The sequence below is a fragment of the Berghia stephanieae genome, chromosome 7, assembly GCF_034508935.2.
Source record: "Berghia stephanieae isolate SIO BIC M18660-M18661 chromosome 7, UCSD_Bste_1.3, whole genome shotgun sequence".
NCBI lineage: Eukaryota > Metazoa > Mollusca > Gastropoda > Nudibranchia > Aeolidiidae > Berghia > Berghia stephanieae.
The window spans coordinates 29,962,452-29,981,046 of NC_088366.1; the positions used below are offsets into that span (position 1 = coordinate 29,962,452).

Consider the following 18,595-nt stretch of genomic DNA (forward strand, 5'->3'; position numbering starts at 1 on the left):
CCTGGATTGCTATGTACTGTCTGTGCTGCTATATGGTTGTGAGAGCTGGACCATAAACAAGACCATGGTTAAAAGACTGGAGGCAGTGGAAATGTGGTTTTACAGAAGAATGATGAGGGTGTCATGGATGGAAAGGAAAAGAAATGAAGAAATTTTAGAAATGGCAAACAGAAAAAGATCACTGATAACAAAAATCATCAAACGCCAAATGGAATTTTTAGGACACATTATCCGCCACCCTGGTTTGGAAATACTCGCCTTGACTGGAAAGATGAATGGAAAAAGAATAAGAGGAAGACAAAGAATAACGTATTTGAAAGGGATAAGAACTTGGACAGATGAAGCTGAGAAAGGTGGCGCTGCTTTAATAGAATTGGCAAGAGATAGATCAGCTTGGCGGAAGATGACCTCCGACGTCTGCTTCAGATATGGAACTACATGAGATGAGAAAGAAACTTCAAATACAAGATTTTTGCCATACGTGCTTCTTGTAAACAATGCGGTGCAAAAGGGTTAAAATAGCACGTGTATAACATGGAGAAGGAACACTGAGAGAATAACAAGAATTTTGAACATAATGACATCATTCATAACATCAAAAACTACATAGCTTGTCCTTGGAAAAGACTCTTTACTCACATTCTCTCACCGTACTCAGGTGTAAAACGAGTACCTCGCCGTTAACAGCGTTGTCGCTGTCCGAAGAAAATTGTAATATCGTCTAATTGGCGACATGTCACGTCCTACATGTTAAGTGTTGCTGTTGGTCAGGGACCCCCTGTAAAGCGCTTTGAGCACGTTTAGTGGATATTGCGCTATATAAAAGCTCAATTTTTTTTAATAGCCCAGAAGCTTTATGCTATGTTTCAAAATAAACTCCGAGGACAATTTTAAATTGTAGTAGTTCTACAGAGCCATCAGTTTATCCTGGTTTCTATCGCAAAGTACTTTCCGCCAGATCTAATAGACCCAGCTACCCAATCACTGCTGGGTAGACAGAGGGAGGGGGGTCAGAAAAAAATCTAGACTGCACTCGGGATCGATCTCGGCCCCTTTGCTTGTGAAGCGGGTGCTCTACCCCTCCCCCGGTGTTCAAAACTACCAATTTTAATAAATATTGTCTTCAGTAGAGCTCAAGGAAACAAGCTATTTCATTGGTTAACTGTTGAATACAACTCACAATTTGTTTTCTTTTCTTTCAAAAGACTGGCATTTTGACGTCATTTTTGGTCAGTATCAGGCTATAACTTTACGATGGCTCCGCTTCAGGCGTCATGTTTCGTCTTACACGTTAAGTGTTGCTGTTAGCTGAGGATCTCTCGGAAAGAACGACATTGCACTATATAAATGCTCCAAGTTCTCAGATTATTTTAACAAGACACTTTAAAGTTTAAAAAACGCCCTTTTTAGGCTGATGAAGTCGAAGTTTATCTCGGTGTGTGTGAAACGGACAATCGCAATTTCTGGTACCCTTTGGATGGCACGCTAGTCTATCGCAAAGTATTTTCCGTTAGATCTAATAGACTCTGCTACCCGGCTGTTTAGACATTCTCTAGGTTCGAGTATTGGGGAAAAGAATGATAATTTACATCTGTTTTATCGCAGAGAGACTTTAAGGTAAGTGTGCCAGTTATAAAACCACATGAAATCAATTTCATTAGCGTTGTAACCTATATTAAAAGGAGAAATAAATCAAACATCTTGAACTACGGTGAGAGGAGAGAAACGAAGAAGAAGAAGAAAGATGAGGAGGAGGAGGAGCAGGAGGAGGAAGAGGAGGAGGAAGAGGAGGAGAAGCAGGAGCCGCAGCAGCAGTAGCAGCAGCAGCAGAAGAAGAAGAAGAAGAAGAAGAAGAAGAAGAAGAAGAAGAAGAAATGGTATCTATTTGTTTGACACCCAATGGCCTTCTCACATCACAGCTCTAATGTAAAAAGATTGACTGCTCACACTCAAATGATATAGCACCGACCACGCATTGTCAGCGACCACTCACTCACTCACTCACTGACAGAACTCTCTCTTTCCAACCAAATCCCTTGGCTAGCAAGCACTGTTTTTCCCCTAACATTCTCATGCATTTCGTGATTACTGGTTGTGGGGAATCTTGGGTTCTCATTAATCTTACCTGTTCTGCTGGAATTGAGTCCTAACATTGTGTGTGAGGGTGTGAGTAAATTTTAATGTATTGCTATTGTTAGATTTCTGTGAGAATAGATTTTTTACTGGACTTCACTTCGATAGTATGATATTTTGTGAGTATTATTTTTCTTTAAAGGTGATGATTTTCAAGGAGAGAATTTAATTGATAATGCGATTCAGCCAAAATAGATGTGATGATATTCTGAGGGTTCTTTATATTATTATAAATTATTAAGACTTAAAACTGGACTTCTATTTTCGGTAATATTTTGTTGTTTTGTTTTGTTTTGTTTAGGGTTTTTTTTTTGGGGGGGGGGGGTTGTTGTCTTTTTTAACTCTGTCGGGTTAGTTTATTTGTTGTTGTGTTTTGTTTTTTTCGAGAAATAAAATGTTAAATGAGTCGTTCAATATGAAGTGGGGATGATTTTGGAAAAGTAGTTCTTCCTAGCCTATGGAAACTGATATTATCTCAATTGATGTAACGTTAAATGGACAGTTGAGGGTCATCTTAATCGATGACTATGTGAAGTAAGTATCATCTGATCAATATTTATAACAGTGTTATGTCAGTATGTGGTAGATCTGATTCAATATTTATAACAGTGTTATGTCAGTATATGGCAGATCTGATTCAATATTTATAACAGTGTTATGTCAGTATATGGCAGATCTGATTCAATATTTATAACAGTGTTATGTCAGTATATGGCAGATCTGATTCAATATTTATAACAGTGTTATGTCAGTATATGGCAGATCTGATTCAATATTTATAACAGTGTTATGTCAGTATATGGCAGATCTGATTCAATATTTATAACAGTGTTATGTCAGTATATGGCAGATCTGATTCAATATTTATAACAGTGTTATGTCAGTATATGGCAGATCTGATTCAATATTTATAACAGTGTTATGTCAGTTTATGGCAGATCTGATTCAATATTTATAACAGTGTTATGTCAGTATATGGCAGATCTGATTCAATATTTATAACAGTGTTATGTCAGTATATGGCAGATCTGATTCAATATTTATAACAGTGTTATGTCAGTATATGGCAGATCTGATTCAATATTTATAACAGTGTTATGTCAGTATATGGCAGATCTGATTCAATATTTATAACAGTGTTATGTCAGTATATGGCAGATCTGATTCAATATTTATAACAGTGTTATGTCAGTATATGGCAGATCTGATTCAATATTTATAACAGTGTTATGTCAGTATATGGCAGATCTGATTCAATATTTATAACAGTGTTATGTCAGTATATGGCAGATCTGATTCAATATTTATAACAGTGTTATGTCAGTATATGGCAGATCTGATTCAATATTTATAACAGTGTTATGTCAGTATATGGCAGATCTGATTCAATATTTATAACAGTGTTATGTCAGTATATGGTAGATCTGATTCTGTCCATGAAATGTGGTCACGGGATCTCTTGATGAGACAACATGTGATACGCTCCTAGAAAGTTATGATATCAACTGCCTCATCGGGATTCAAATCTCGACTTTCAGACTTCAAAAGCTAGCGACTTATACCACTGTGCCATCAGTTCCCTCAAATAACCATCAACGCTTTCATTGGGATTTTAAAACATAACTGTCCAAGTCTAGTCTTTTGACATGGCATTGAGATACTCTATAGATTTCCCCATCCCCCACCCCTTTTTCCTCTTCTTTCCTCGATCCTTCCTCTCACCATCACCTCATAACTCCCCCTCCCCCCCCCCCTCACCCACCCACCCCACCCCCCAATCCCCTTTTTTTCCCTACAACCGCTTTTCCTACTTTCCTCTTATGCTTTTAAAGACAAGAGAGAAAAAAAATGATAATTTGCTTTTAGCGTGACTGACTATTAACCCCAAAACTGCGATGGCTGAATTAAAAAAAACATGCTCATCATTTCTACAAGTCAAAACAATGGTCGCTATCACAATAAAACGTGTATAGATAGAACGAAGTTGACGTCACTCATGTCTTTGTTATTGCTTTTTGCCATCCGCGTTTGTGAGTAATTCTCACTAAACTGTATTAACCAGACATTAACATAGGATTTTGCCAGTAATTCATACAAATTGATGACAGCATTCATGAAAATAGAAAAACTAAGAAAAAAAAAAGAAAATAATGGTAAATGGAACCAAAAAATAAAATGTTACACATGTTTTATGTATTGGTACGTTATATCAAGCTGGCAGATGTTATGAGGTTTTTGGGGGGTTTCTTTAGCTAAACGCAACGCATCCATTGGAGAGAATCTGATGAGAATATAGCTACCTTTAGTAATATATGCCAAGAAGCCGAATCGATCACTCCCACAATTTTGATTATCGCAATAAATAATTTAACACGCGGATGAAGGAATTGTTTCACGACACGACACCTGATAGCACGATGCAATTTTTCAATCGCCTGAGTTAAAATTCTGATGCTCATGATTGCTTCGGGTCGCCTCGCTTCCGTTGATAGGGCAGCACTATTATGGGTACGGGAACTATAGATAGTTCGAAGTTGACGTCACTCAGGTCTTTGTTATTTTTTTTTTGCCATCCGCGTTTATGAGTAATTCTCACTAAACTGTATTAACAAGACTATAAACGATCATAGTTACACACAGTTTTGTGTGTTGACCAGTTATACTTCCGGATGGCAATGTTGTGAACTCCTTAGCCAAGCGCATACTATCTATAACAAAGATATGAGAGATGTTAATAGACACCTAGATACCCATGCCTCTCGGACAGTCGTTATAATGTAAACAATGGCAGTGATTGGTAAACAGCGAACTACGCAGGTTTTACCATCACTTGTTTTACGATGGCATGTGTCAAAGTAAAACATCCACTGTTCTACCGCTTGATGAATTGAACAAACACAAAAAAACTACTATGTGGAAATGGGAAAGTTGACAAAATGATCGAAAAAATCGCGTGATGATTAGTCACCCATTTGGTGGTATAAAAATAATAACAGTGATCAGAGAGCGGTCGATTTTATTCAGGTTATTGTTTATAAACAAGCAACTATGTTTGTCCGAGCACGTGTGAAGCTGTGTCACAAATTCCAGCTTTCAATTGGTCAAAAATCTACTGGTTATTCTTAAATCCCTCTCACCACCCTGCCAATTGGATTCAGTAGTCTGACGTCACGCCGCCCGGCAACGGCGGCCATCTTGGTTCTAAACAAAGAAAATCATTATTTTATATTCTTCAAGCTGGCTAGAACTTTTCATATGTCTTGTGACCAGAATGTGTAAAAGTCAAAACATGATCAAATTTATGGGGTTTTTTCCCTCTGGATACACTTTTATGCTCGCCGGAGAAATATTTCATACTGCGTCCGCCATTGTTCCGATAGTTTAGAGCCAGTGTTGCTAAGTTACCATGCGTCATTAGGAAGGAAGTGACGTTACGACTATTGAATCCTATTTGTAACAAAACATTTTTGGCGAGAAAAATTCAAATTCAACTATCGATCGACGTAATAGGATTGAATAGTCCGATGTCACGTCGGCCCAGCAACGAGAAGCTTGGTTCTAAACAAAGAAAATCGGTACTTTTTATTCTTCTATGCGGGCTAGAACTTTTTCACTTGTCATGTCATCAGAATGTATAAAAGTCAAAACATGACCAGATTAATAATGTTTTTCTCCTCTGTATACACGTTTATGCTCATCGGAGAAGTATTTAATGGCGTCTGCCATTGTTCCGATAGTTTAGAACCAGTTGCTAAGTTACTATGCGTCATTACGAGGGAAGTGACGTCACGACTGTTGAAGACTATTGTCCTTCAATTTATTTAAGTTCTCCAACCTGAGACTTGACAGAATTATCAAGTTTAAGACATTTTATCAAGTTGTGGATTAGTGTAAGTAATCAATATTTGAATTTTTAAAAATTCTGGTGAATGTGAAAAAAATGTGTTTTGTATGGAAAAGACAGGTAGTAACTTGATTTCCATTATAAACTTTACCATTTTCACCAAGAAAAAAGTAACTATGATTAGAATCTTTTTTATTGAATTTATTATTGTATGGCTGTTACTACTTTATTGGTGAAAATAGTATGATTTTATTTTAGGTTTAGAGTAACATCGAATTCGACTTTTAATGGAATAATCCAATAACTAATCTAATAACAGTAATATGATTTGTGACAAATTGTCTCAAAACGGTATTATGTTGGCCTTCGTTAACTTATTGATGTTGTGCGTTTGGGTAAAATACTCGCAACATTCGTCAGCAAGATTAAGCATACCCCCCCCCCCCACACACACACACACACAAAACTGTGTGTAACATTGAACGTATATAGTCTGATTGATAGAATAGTGCGGCTATGTGGACTAGTGGTATGCCACTCGCTTTCTGATCGGAAGGTCCTGGGTTCGAGCCTCGCGCTTGGCGCATAGTTGAGTCCTAGGAAAAGGCTCTTTACTCACATTCTCTCACCGTACTCAGGTGTAAAATGAGTACCTGGTCGTTAACAGCGATGTCTTTGTCCGAAAAATTGTTATAACGCCTAACAGCCGTCATGTCCCGTCCTCCATGTTAAATGTTGCTGTTGACCAGGGAGCCTTTGTAAAGCACTTTGAGCACATTGAGTGGATATTGCGCTATATAAAGCTCAATTTACTAAAGACCAATCATTATAACGTTAAAACGGCTGTCTAAAAACAACAACGAAGAGCTGAGTGACCTCCATTTCGTTCCTTCTATATCAGTCAGACTATAAAGATTCAAGGTTATTGTATTATATAGTTTTGTTGTTTTGGTACGTTTTATCTGACTAGCATCAATTATGTTGACATAAACCGTAGTCTTGGTCAACTTAAAATCTGAAACATGACTGAAAATTACGTCACAATAATACAAGGCGACGATCACTAAAACAAAGTGAAAAGTGAATGGGAGCGATCTATATTCATGATTTCGTCCAACCTAGTCATCGATCACATGATTTGTTGCTGTACAAGGATTGGACAGTTCTCAATAAATGTAAACACGCTGCTGTGTTTCTGAAAGTTGTAAGCATACCCATGAAAAATGACCAATTGTGATATTGGATATTTCTCAAACTGTGAACACTTTTCACAATGTGGGTCATTTTGAGCACATATTCCAATGTGACCAATGACCTCAAGCACATGGAAAGGTAATGTAGGTCGCTCCCATTGTAATTACTAGTGCTCAAGGAAAAATAAATTGTGATCCCATTGGTTGAACAATTGAATACAACACACAAACTATTCACTTTCTTTTGGTGATCGTCGCCTCGTGCTGTGGTAAAATCTTTGGTCAGTGTCAGGCTATGAGTTATCGAAGGTTAGGAGTGAACCCTGCGGGTACTTATTTAGTAGTCAGATAACTCAATTTTCTAAGGGCCTATTGTTGCAATAGTGTTTGCCCATTGTGTCAATGTTGAATCAAGTCCATAATAACGTTCGGTTATCAGACCTGCACATAAACTGAATTGGAAACTTGACTTGACTTGTAAGTTAAGTAGTCCTTTAGAGCAATTGGACCCATGGAGCCAGAGTTTATCCCGGTTTCTATGGCGTTAAACGGACAATAACAATTGCTTACTACCCTTTTGATTGGATGCTAGTGCTAACGGGATCCTTACGTTGATTTGTTACAAGTGTGTTCAAATGATTTTTCAGCGAGAGGAGTGAGGTTTGTTTTTTGTTGGTTTACTTTATTTTTGTTTTAGTTTTTTGTTTTGGTTTGGTTTTTGTTTTTTGTTTTTGTTTATTTTGCTTTTTTTAGTCTTTGGAGTGGTCTTTTGTTTGTTTTGTTTGTTTTTGTTTTGTTTTTGTTTTTGTATTTTGGTTGATCTTTGTTTTTTGTTTTTCGTTTTGTTTTGTATTTTGTTTTGTTTTCCTGTGGGGTTGTTTGTATCGTTGATTTTATTTTTTTTGTATTGTTTTTGTTGTTTTTGTGGGGGTTTTTTGGTTTTGTTGTTTTTGATTGTTTTTTGTTGTTTTTGTATTTTTGTTCGTTGTGTCTTTTTTGTTTTTTTTTTGTTTGTGTAACTTTTTTCCGTTTTCATTTTAGGATTTTTTTTCTTTTTGTCTTTTTTTTTTTGCTACACTTCAAATAGAAAATAAATAGATTTCCTTATTCTGATCTTTTAAATTTCAAACTCAGTTGTTTTTTTTCTCTCCGACCCAATACCAATTCGACGCGGGTGGTCCCATATCCATTCTTCCAAAGACTCACGATGATGACGATGCGAATAAACTTATCATTTCAATAGCCTATTGAGTTACATTACGTACGTCTCAAACAAAAGGAAAATGTGCTGTTGTTTTTTACTATAAAAATTAATGGACATTGCGTGACACTTGAATTAGATACTTAAAGATTTTGTGTCACCGATATGTCGAGGATATTAGAGGTCTAGCTGCTTAGGCTATTTTCCATTTTACGAAAATTAATCCTTTTTTTAAAAAATTGTTCTGGCTGTTATGTTTTATTCATGAAATGTTAAAGTATCGTTTAGTATTCAAAGCCATGACTTGCCATCATGCAAATAAGTTTCATTTCAATATAACCCTGGGTTTATTATGACATCAGACTATAATTGTAAACAAGGCGGACAAAGTCGCTCTTTCCCTTTGTAAAATAATGTCAACATTGTCATGCGCAGAACAATTTTTTGTCATACGGATTACTGGGTCTAAGGTAACTTGGTTACCTCTTTATTCTCTGTATAAAAATTATTGTAAAAACACTCGGAGGGCTTCGCTTTTTTTCTGGGTTTTTTTTGGCTTTTTTTCTTCCTTCTGTTTTTTTTTTTTTTTTTTTTTTTTGTATGGTTTATATTGATAAGAGTATCTCAGTGACTCTCTTATAACTAATGCAATTCACTCGAGTAATTCTCTTAAACGTTGAATTAGCTTATATTAATAATAAAGCCAAGGTTATATTGAAATGAAACTTATTTGCATGATGGCAAGTCATGGATTTGAATATTAAATGATACTTTAACATTTCAAGAATAAAACATAACAGCCAGAACATTTTTAAAGGGTTTTTAGATTGGTACATGGTCTGGATAGGATAGACTTTTATGATTTTTTTTTCATATTCTAATATTACTTTTACTAGAGGGGACAAGTTTAAGATTTTTGTCTTTAGCTGCAAAACAAACATAAGACAAAACTGGTTCGGTATTCATATTGTCCAGAAATGGAACAATTTGAAATTTGAAACAAAGAAGGCAAAATCTATAGATTATTTCAAGGTGTTAGTAGACAGGGAATTATGCGTTTCGATCCCTGAAATTTGGAAAACTTCAAAAATTATTCCTGTTCCAAAAAAAGAAAAACTTGAAACTATGAACGATCTCAGACCTGTTGCACTGACTTCAATAGTCATGAAATTTTTAGAAAAACTTGTTCTTGTTAAAATTAGGAATCAGTTTATACCATTGAGTGATAGTCATCAATTTGCTTACAAACCAGGACGTGGCGTAGAGGATGCCATTTTGCTGTTTACAAACAACATCTACAGGCATCTAGATCACGCTAGGAGCTATTGCAGATTGCTTTTTGCAGATTTTTCTTCAGCGTTCAATACAATGCAACCTCAGTTGGTTGTTCAAAAATTGACTAGTCTGAATTTAAACAAGTATATAATTGCTTGGGTGCTCGAATTTCTTACGGAGAAGCACAATATGTTCAATTAGGACAAAACAAATCTTCCTGTATAACTACAAATACTGGTGCTCCTCAGGGTTGTGTATTGTCCCCTGTATTATTCACAATATACACGAATGACTGTAGAAGTCAAAACCTAAGTGTACCTTTAATAAAGTTTGCAGATGACACCGCTCTTCAAGGCCTCATAACAAATGGCAACGAAGTGGCTTATAGGCAAGAAATTGATAGATTTGTGTCTTGGTGTGATGCCCACCACCTAGAGCTTAACATAAGCAAGACAAAGGAGCTAGTGATTGACTTTAGGAGAGTGAAGGAACCGATAGAACCGTTAAAATTAAAGGACCAATTCGTCAGCGAGTTCCTCACTACAAATACCTTGGTGTAACGATTGATGACAGGCTCAAGTGGGATGAACACTTGAAAATAATTAGGCATAAGATGTGCAGACGTACATATTTTTTATCAAAACTCTCTCAGTTTAGAATAGATAAAACCCTCTGCACATTATTTTATAGAGCAGTAATTGAAAGTGTTTTGTCATTTTGTATAACAGCTTGGGGAGGCAATTGCTTAGCAGTGGAAAGGAACAAAATAAATTCAAATATTAAAAAATCCATTAAACGCTATATAAATGATGTTGACGATGTAGATCTTTTATACGAGAAATTTTGTATAAATAAAATAACTAAAATATTACATGACCAGTATCATCCACTAAGACCATCAATTATTATGTCAGAAAGAAGTGGTCGCCCTTTCTCTATTTCAACGAAAACAGAGAGACACCGAAAATCTTTTCTGCCGTCCAGTATTAGGCTTTATAACAACAAGCAATAATCATTTTATATAATTATTTCTCATTTTTACTTTTTAAAATATAAATATTAATTTATTAATTTATTTGTTTAGCAATCTTTTCAATTTTCAATTTATAGTGACAGTTTTAACTATTTTACAGTGTTTGAAATTATTCATATTATAAAGCGCAGCTCTGGTTATAGAGCTGCTCCTTTTTTATATATATACATCCTATTTCCATTGTATTTTTATCTTATGTGTAAATTATAACACGTCTGTACAAAAAAAATTTTCCTTTTTGGGATGCAATAAAGTATTATTATTATTATTATTATTATTATTATTATTATTATTATTATTATTATTATTATTATTATTATTATTATTATTATTATATTATATTATTATATTATATGATGGGAGATTATATAATGATGATAATACTTTTGCACTACTGTTGACAGGGCTTTCAGTCTTGTATGTATATATTATGCATTGTTATATTATTATGGATATCTTCTATATGCGTGTGTGTGTCTGTGTGTGTGTGTGTGTGTGCTTTGCATGTCACGGTTGAAGATATATGTTTGTACACCACATTTACATAGTACATTTAAGTTGAAATACTATCTTTATCAGTGTATCATTATTGTAATCTTTAATCAATAGATTTATGCCATTACTATTAATATTAAGGGCATTCAAGGGTGTTTATCCTATTTTGCCCTATACCATATGTTATCTTATGTTATATCAGCCTCATTTAAAAATTGCCATGTTTTTATGATCGTTCCCCGCCATTACATATTATAAAGAACAATTTTTGCAAAACGAAATAGGAATAATCGCTTTTATATATAAAGTTTTACTTATAAAATTATCTGCTTTCTCACTAATATCCTCAAAACGCAATTATGTTTGAAATTGAAGTTAAGCTTAAATTAGTTTTAAAATTTGAGGCTAGAGAAATGCAGTCATTGAAAAGAAAAAATGTTGTTTCTTTGACTTCAACTTACTTATTTAATCCTCATCGGGCCATCGGACGCATCAGGCATCTTCTTCTTCTTCTTCTTCTTCTTCTTCTTCTTCTTCTTCTTCTTCTTCTTCTTTTTCTTCTTCTTCTTCTTCTTCTTCTTCTTCTTCTTTCAGATTATCCGCAATTTGAAAGGTTGCCATAATGAATGCCACATCTCCGTGCAACTCGGTTCAGCGCATCATCTTCCTCCAGGCCCAGTTCTTTCATAATATCATCCTTTACCTTATCCCACCATCTAGTCTTTGGACTTTTTCCCTCTTTCCCGCTATTTGTAAGTTCAAGCATCTTCTAAAGGCTTCAATTTTATGTTTGTCGGCAGCATGGACACTGTCGTTCCAGGTTAGGCCAGCCTCTCCAAGCTCTTTATCGGTAGGTCTTCTCCGGGTTTTCTTTTGGGCCTGTCCCTCCGTCTCTGAAAAACAAACACCTAATCAGACTTGCCTACTTGAAATGTTCAAAATCCGTAGTTTTCAGAAGATTGAAATTGTAGTCGCTATAGTTAACTTGATAGATCAACAAGTCGCCCTTACAATTATTAGATAACACTTCAAAATCCTTAAAATTGTGCACTTTGGCACCAACTTTCATTTCTAATAAGTGTCAATGATCTTGAAGGTTTGGAATTGGAGCCAAAATTTCGAAATTCTACGAATTGTTTATAGTACTAGGCAGGTCTGCGTAATTAAAATGTTGGCCAGAAAACTCGTCCTTCAAATATCGAGCGATTAAAATGGCCCTCATCATCTTGTCAAAAACCCTCATCGCTTATATTTGAAGGACGAGTCTTCTGGCCAAAATGTCAAATACGCGTTTGTCCAGAGTACGTCAGGTTTGTAAAGGGATAAACAAAAATAAGACAAAATGTTTATATTATTTATTCTTCCAAGGACCGGTGTCTCTCTCTTATGTCTACAATGCGAATAAACTGCTATGTTTTTAATAGCCCGCGGTTTGTTTTACCTCGTAAACAAAAGAAAGTGTGTCAAAATAAATGTTTTGCAAGACGCTTGAGTGACATATTTTTATATCATGATCTTTGTTACCGAATTGTTAACTTAACGATCGCTGTTGTGGCCTTTTTAAATCGATGACACGTTCAAATAACGTCCAGAATTCAAATTCCACTCACGCCCTTATGTAAATACGTTGAATTCCATTATTATAATCATTGCCTCATCATACTCGGGCGTAAAATTAGTAACTGGTGGGGCTGAATTCTTTATTTTTGTGACCCTACGCCTCGAAGCGGTATTTAGTCGGGATTTGGAAAACGAAGAAAACCACGTTTTAAAGTGGATATTTTCAAAATGATCAAATTTCAGATTTTAGTTGTTTCATAAACTACAATCATTTTTCTACATGAAAACATAATAATTCAACATAAGTATTGACGATAAGTTATATATATTTAAAGTTTAAAAAAGCAACTATCAGTGAAATATTCAAAACAAGAGTTGACTTTCTCTCAGAGAGCCACCATTTACAAGGCTGAACTTGCCAATAATAGCTAATAACAGATACTTTGACCTCAAACTTTAGCCTCGTTGATTTTAAAAGTTCGTGTTGCTCTACTTATCACTTGATGCACTTTTAGCACTCTCTCTCTCTCTCTCTCTCTCTCTCTCTCTCTCTCTCTCAAACACACACACACACACACACACACACACCACACACTACAACCACCACCACCGCTTCTTCATCACGACCACTACTACTACAATCACCACCACCACCGCATCATCACTGCCACTACTACATCAACCACCACCACATCGTCATTACTACTACAACCACTACCACTACATCATCACTACTACTACAACCACCCACACCACATCATCACTACTACTACAACCACTGCCACTACTACAACCACAGTCACCACCACCACCACCACCACATCATCATCACTGCCACTACTACTACTACAACAGCCATTATGACATCATCATCATCACTACTACTACTACTACTACTACTACTACTACTACTACTAGTAGTAGTAGTAGTAGTACTACTACGACTACTACTACTACTACAACCACCAAAACAACAGCATCCTCACTACTATCATTATGTTTTGGAGCTTTTCTTCACTTGAAATAAGGAAACTTTGTGGTTGTATTTGGCAATGTGTTCATATATCAGAAAATATTTGTAATTAGTTTTCTATTTAGATCTATACAATATGTAAACACAATACCAAATATCACCCCAATTCCCTTTTTGTGTGTGCGGAAATTCCTCTTTCGGCATTGAATTCCTCCGAGTGGTGTCTGAAATTCCAGTGAGTCAAATTGAAAATTGGCGTCTCTGCAAATTTTACTATTCTCGTCAAATTTTCAATGCCCGTATCTGAGGAGTTATCTTTGCCCATTGATTTGACTGTGCGTGAAAACGGTGCCTTACCTCAAAGTCGATTTTCTCAAAACTTGGTTTTTACACTCTCCCTACTTCAAACGGTCATAGTTGGGCAATGAATAATCAGAATTTTATAAATTTGGTATCAAAATTTTAAGCATAATATAAGCTATGATTGGGTACCAAAAACCCAAAATTGAAAAATCCGACTTAATACCGTTTCGAGGCGGAGGGTCACAATTGTCCTCTGTCGGGTAAAAAAAGATGTAACAGTGCCTTCCTGTCGGGACACCGATCAACTATATCCGATACTGCGCTAAAAGTAAATTCAATGTTTCAAAGTATAAACATACTTGCTTTTTATAAATGCATTTTTACCGTTCCATCCAAGAGCTGCTGCTGCGGCCGCCCGTTGTCTGATGAGATCTTAATAGTATATCAATAGCCTGCGGGATATTTTACGTCGTAAACAAAGGAAAGTTGTGGTGTAGGGAGTACTAAATATTGAAGATACCTGAATGACATTATATATATATATTTATTTGTCCCTCAAATTGTAAATGAAACTATCGTTGTCCTTATTTTTTCAATTTCTGACACGTTCAAATCTTTCAGAATTCAAATTCTCCCCACGCACTTAATCAAATACGTTTTATTTCAATATGATCTTTAGAAAAGACTCTTTATTCACTTTATCTCATCATAATCAGATGTAAAATTAATGAGTAACTGGTGAGGCGAAAATCTTTGTCTGTGTCGAAAAAAATGTAATAAAGCCTTACAGGGGGGCAGGGGTCCCGATAGCTAAGTTGGTAGAGCACTCGCTTCACAATCAAAAGGACGGAGATCGACCCCGGGTGCAATCGATATTTTTTCTGACCCCCCTGTCAACCCAGCAGTGATTGGGTAGCTGGGTCTGTTATGTCTGGTGGGAAGTACTTTGCGATAGACTAACGTCCTATCCAAAGTGTAGCAAGCAATTGATATTGTCCGTTTTACGCTATAGAAACCGTGATAAACTCCAGCCCATGGGCTCAATGGCTCTGAGAGACTACTTTACTTACAGGCTGGGTGTCCCACCCAGCACATTCGTCTAAATATTGCGCTATGATCAAATTCTTTATTTTTTTAATCGAGCATTGTGAAGGCACATATGAGACATTAAAATAATGTTATTTACTCTTCCAAGAGCTGCTTCTGTAGCTGTCTGTTGACTAATGAGATCTTAACAATGTGAATAAACTGTTATTGTATCTATAGCCCGAGGTTTGCTTTGCCTCGTAAACAATAGGAATTTGTTATTTTATTCTAAACAATTGTGGACATTCTGAGACACTTAATTGAAATAATGATAATAACAATAATAATAATAATAATAATAATAATAATAATAATAATAATAATAATAATAATAATAATAATAATAATAATAATAATAATAATAATAATAATAATAATAATAATAATAATAATAATATAATAATAATAATAATAATAATAATAATAATAATAATAATAATAATAATAATAATAATAATAATAATAATAATAATAATAATAATAATAATAATAATAATAATAATAATAATAATAATAATAATAATAATAATAATAATAATAATAATAGAAATAATAGTAATATATACTTTATTCATCCAAAAAAATGCAAATTCGATTACAGACATGGCATGCATGAAAATGTATAAACACAAAGTTGAGAATCTATGGCGACAATGTATACATATATAATATATGCAAATGCACAAACATGTAAAAATATACACTTTATATATTAATTTGATAAATTGAGAGATAGACCATACCTTAGGCCTTTGGTCCGAACTGTTATACATATTACTAGATCTCATGTTACTGAATTGTAATACATTGTTTTGGTCTGTTCAATATGTTTGGTTCCGTTTATGTTTTATTGATATCATTAAGAAAAAAGAATATCGTGCTAAGGCGAAATCGATCAAAGGCAACGTGCAAATATTTTCAGGTCTGATAACCGAGCGCAGTTGATTTAACATTGTTGTAATGGAGAGTATTTTTCGTTAGTTTGAAATTATTTCCATTGTTTAAAAAAAAACTTGAGCTTTTATATAGAGCAATATCCACTAAACGGGCTCAAAGCGCTTTACAGGGGGTCTTTGACCAACAACAACGCGTAACATGTAGAGCGAGACAAGACGCCTGTTAGGCGATATTACAATTTTTTTTCTACAGAGACAACGCTGTTAACGGCCTGGTACTCATTTTACACCTGCTTACGGTGAGAAAATGTGAGTAAAGATCCTTTTCCAAGGACTCAACTATGCGCTGAGCGAGGCTTGAACCTTCCGATCCGAAAGCGATTGTCATACATAGACCACATAGCCGCACATTAAAGACCATAACAGACCCATATACAGGGTCACGTCAGTCGAAGACCATCATGCAAATACGTATATGAATACAACCTTGACTATAAATACGATATCCATAATTCATAGTCACTTGACGATAGCAATTGAGGCCATAAACCCATGGGGGGGGGGGGGGGGGGGCAGTTGTTGTTTGGTTTTACTTTCTGCAGTTATTAACATGTTTTATTTTGAAAGTCAGCTTATATGGCCGAGTGGTATGACACGCGACTGGTATTCTGTAGGTCAGGAGTTGAGTCCGGCTCTGAGTTGCGCAAAGTTGAGTCCTTGGGAAAAAGTTCTTTACCAACGTTCTCTCGATCTACTCAGTCGTAAAATGAGTAACTGGTAGGTAACATATTTATTGTAAAAATTGTAACAGAGCCTATCATATAGCATATCTTGCCCTACATATAGATAGTATGCAGATGACGTCACTCAGGCCTTTGTTATTGTTTTTGCCATCCGCGTTTGTGAGTTGTTCTCACTAAACTGTATTCACCAGACTATAAAAGTTCATGGTTACACAGAGTTTGTGTGTTGGTCCGTTATACTTCCGGATGGCAATGTTGTGAACTCCTTGGCCAAGCGCATTCTATCTATATATATATATATATATATATATATATATATATATATATATATATATATATATATATATATGATATATATAAGTTAAAACAAAATCCCCTTTATTCAACCTATAGGGAAAATGTGTCTTTAGGGTCTATTCCAAGGGAATCAGCCGCAATGCAGCTCCGCAAACTGAGCTAGGGCAGCAGCCTCTTATGGTTCTCACACTAATATGTTATGACGATCGACCCAATCAGCAAAGTCCGGTCCACATTCGTGCACCGTCGCGGACCCGCCTGGTAGCATTTTCACAATACACCGTTCAACTCTGCCGTTTCGGGTTCTTGCCCACATCGGGTACATGTGAGACAGGTGGAAAGTCCCCACTGATGAAGCGCACTTGCTGTTAGGCAGATCCTCGACCGAAGCCGATTCGCAGCCACCCAGTGTTTCCTCATACTGGTATCAAAGCCCGTCAACTTCTCACAAAACTTAGAGGAGTGTACGTCCCCGCCCCCACGAGGGATTGAATTCGTCCAAACCGACTTCCATTGCATCTCTGTCCGCTAGGGCGAGATGACTTGCTCAAGGCCACACAGCGCAGCGGGTATTCGAAATCGGTACCTTTCGGGTACGAAGTAATGACCGTATCGCTGAGCCACGCTACCCCATCTTATATATAAAGTGTTGTTGTTTTGCTTGGACACCTTATAAAGTTATTGGATATTTCTCTATATCTTAATAATAGTTCACATTTTACAAAATCGAAACCTTTCTATAAAGGATGAAAACAAACAAGACAACCAAATGATTATATTGATTCTTCCAAGAAATTGTCTGTCTCTCGTTCTCTCACGAAATCTTAATAATGCGGATAATTTTTTATTATTTCAATAGCCTTAGGGTTGCATTACCTCGTAAACAAAGGAAAGTTTTCTTCCAAATAATATTTAACATTGCTATTCTGAGAATTGAGTGTTATAATAATAACAAGAAATGAAGTGAGTAGAAAGGTGCCAGAGGACAACAGAGAATATAAACTTTGCGACGGCGATGGGGGCTCGATCCCACGACCCTGCTGTTACGACAACTCCGCCTAGCCGCGAGAGGGACGCTATATAGTCGACGCCATCCACCATTCCAAAAAAGAGTGGTTTCAAACGTGGTGTCTATCCTGAGTCCGTCTCCCGACTTGTTGAGCTCATGGGTTCAACACACACTGAGGCTTTTTTTTGGTGGGGGGGGGGGGAAGGGGGGGGGGGGGGAAGGGGCCGGGGGTTGTTGCCTGTTTTGGGTTTTTTTTTAAATTTTGTCCGTTTTTAAAATAATCCCTATGTCCATCTAATAGTGATTGGGTTACTAAGTGGAATATACTCTGGCTCCATTAGTTTTGTAGCTACAAACGGCTGCTTTTATGGTGTCAGGCATTACTATACTGCCGTACTCTTGAAAAACACATATTTAGAAATTTGGCCGGAAAACTCGTCCTTCAAATATCGACCGATTTAAATGACCTTCATCTTGGCAAAAATTCTCAAATTTGGGACTCCGCGAGGTCCCAGGTTTGAGAGTTTTTTGCCGAGATGAGGGTCATTTAAATC

General features: G+C 36.0%; 1 protein-coding gene across 4 annotated transcripts in view; it reads left to right on the forward strand.

Moving 5' to 3' along the window:
* Nucleotides 1-2,048: 2,048 nt before the first annotated feature.
* Nucleotides 2,049-18,595, forward strand: part of LOC144977029 (glycine receptor subunit alpha-2-like) — a 90,973-nt gene continuing 74,426 nt past the window's right edge. For 2 of the 4 annotated variants that reach the window (XM_078921734.1, XM_078921737.1), the window contains exon 1: nucleotides 2,049-2,166. The gene's annotated coding sequence lies outside the window, so the exon portion shown is untranslated. Of the gene's footprint in view, nucleotides 2,253-2,635; nucleotides 2,668-18,595 lie in introns of all 4 variants that reach the window. The other 2 variants (XM_078921736.1, XM_078921735.1) reach the window with 2 other exon arrangements.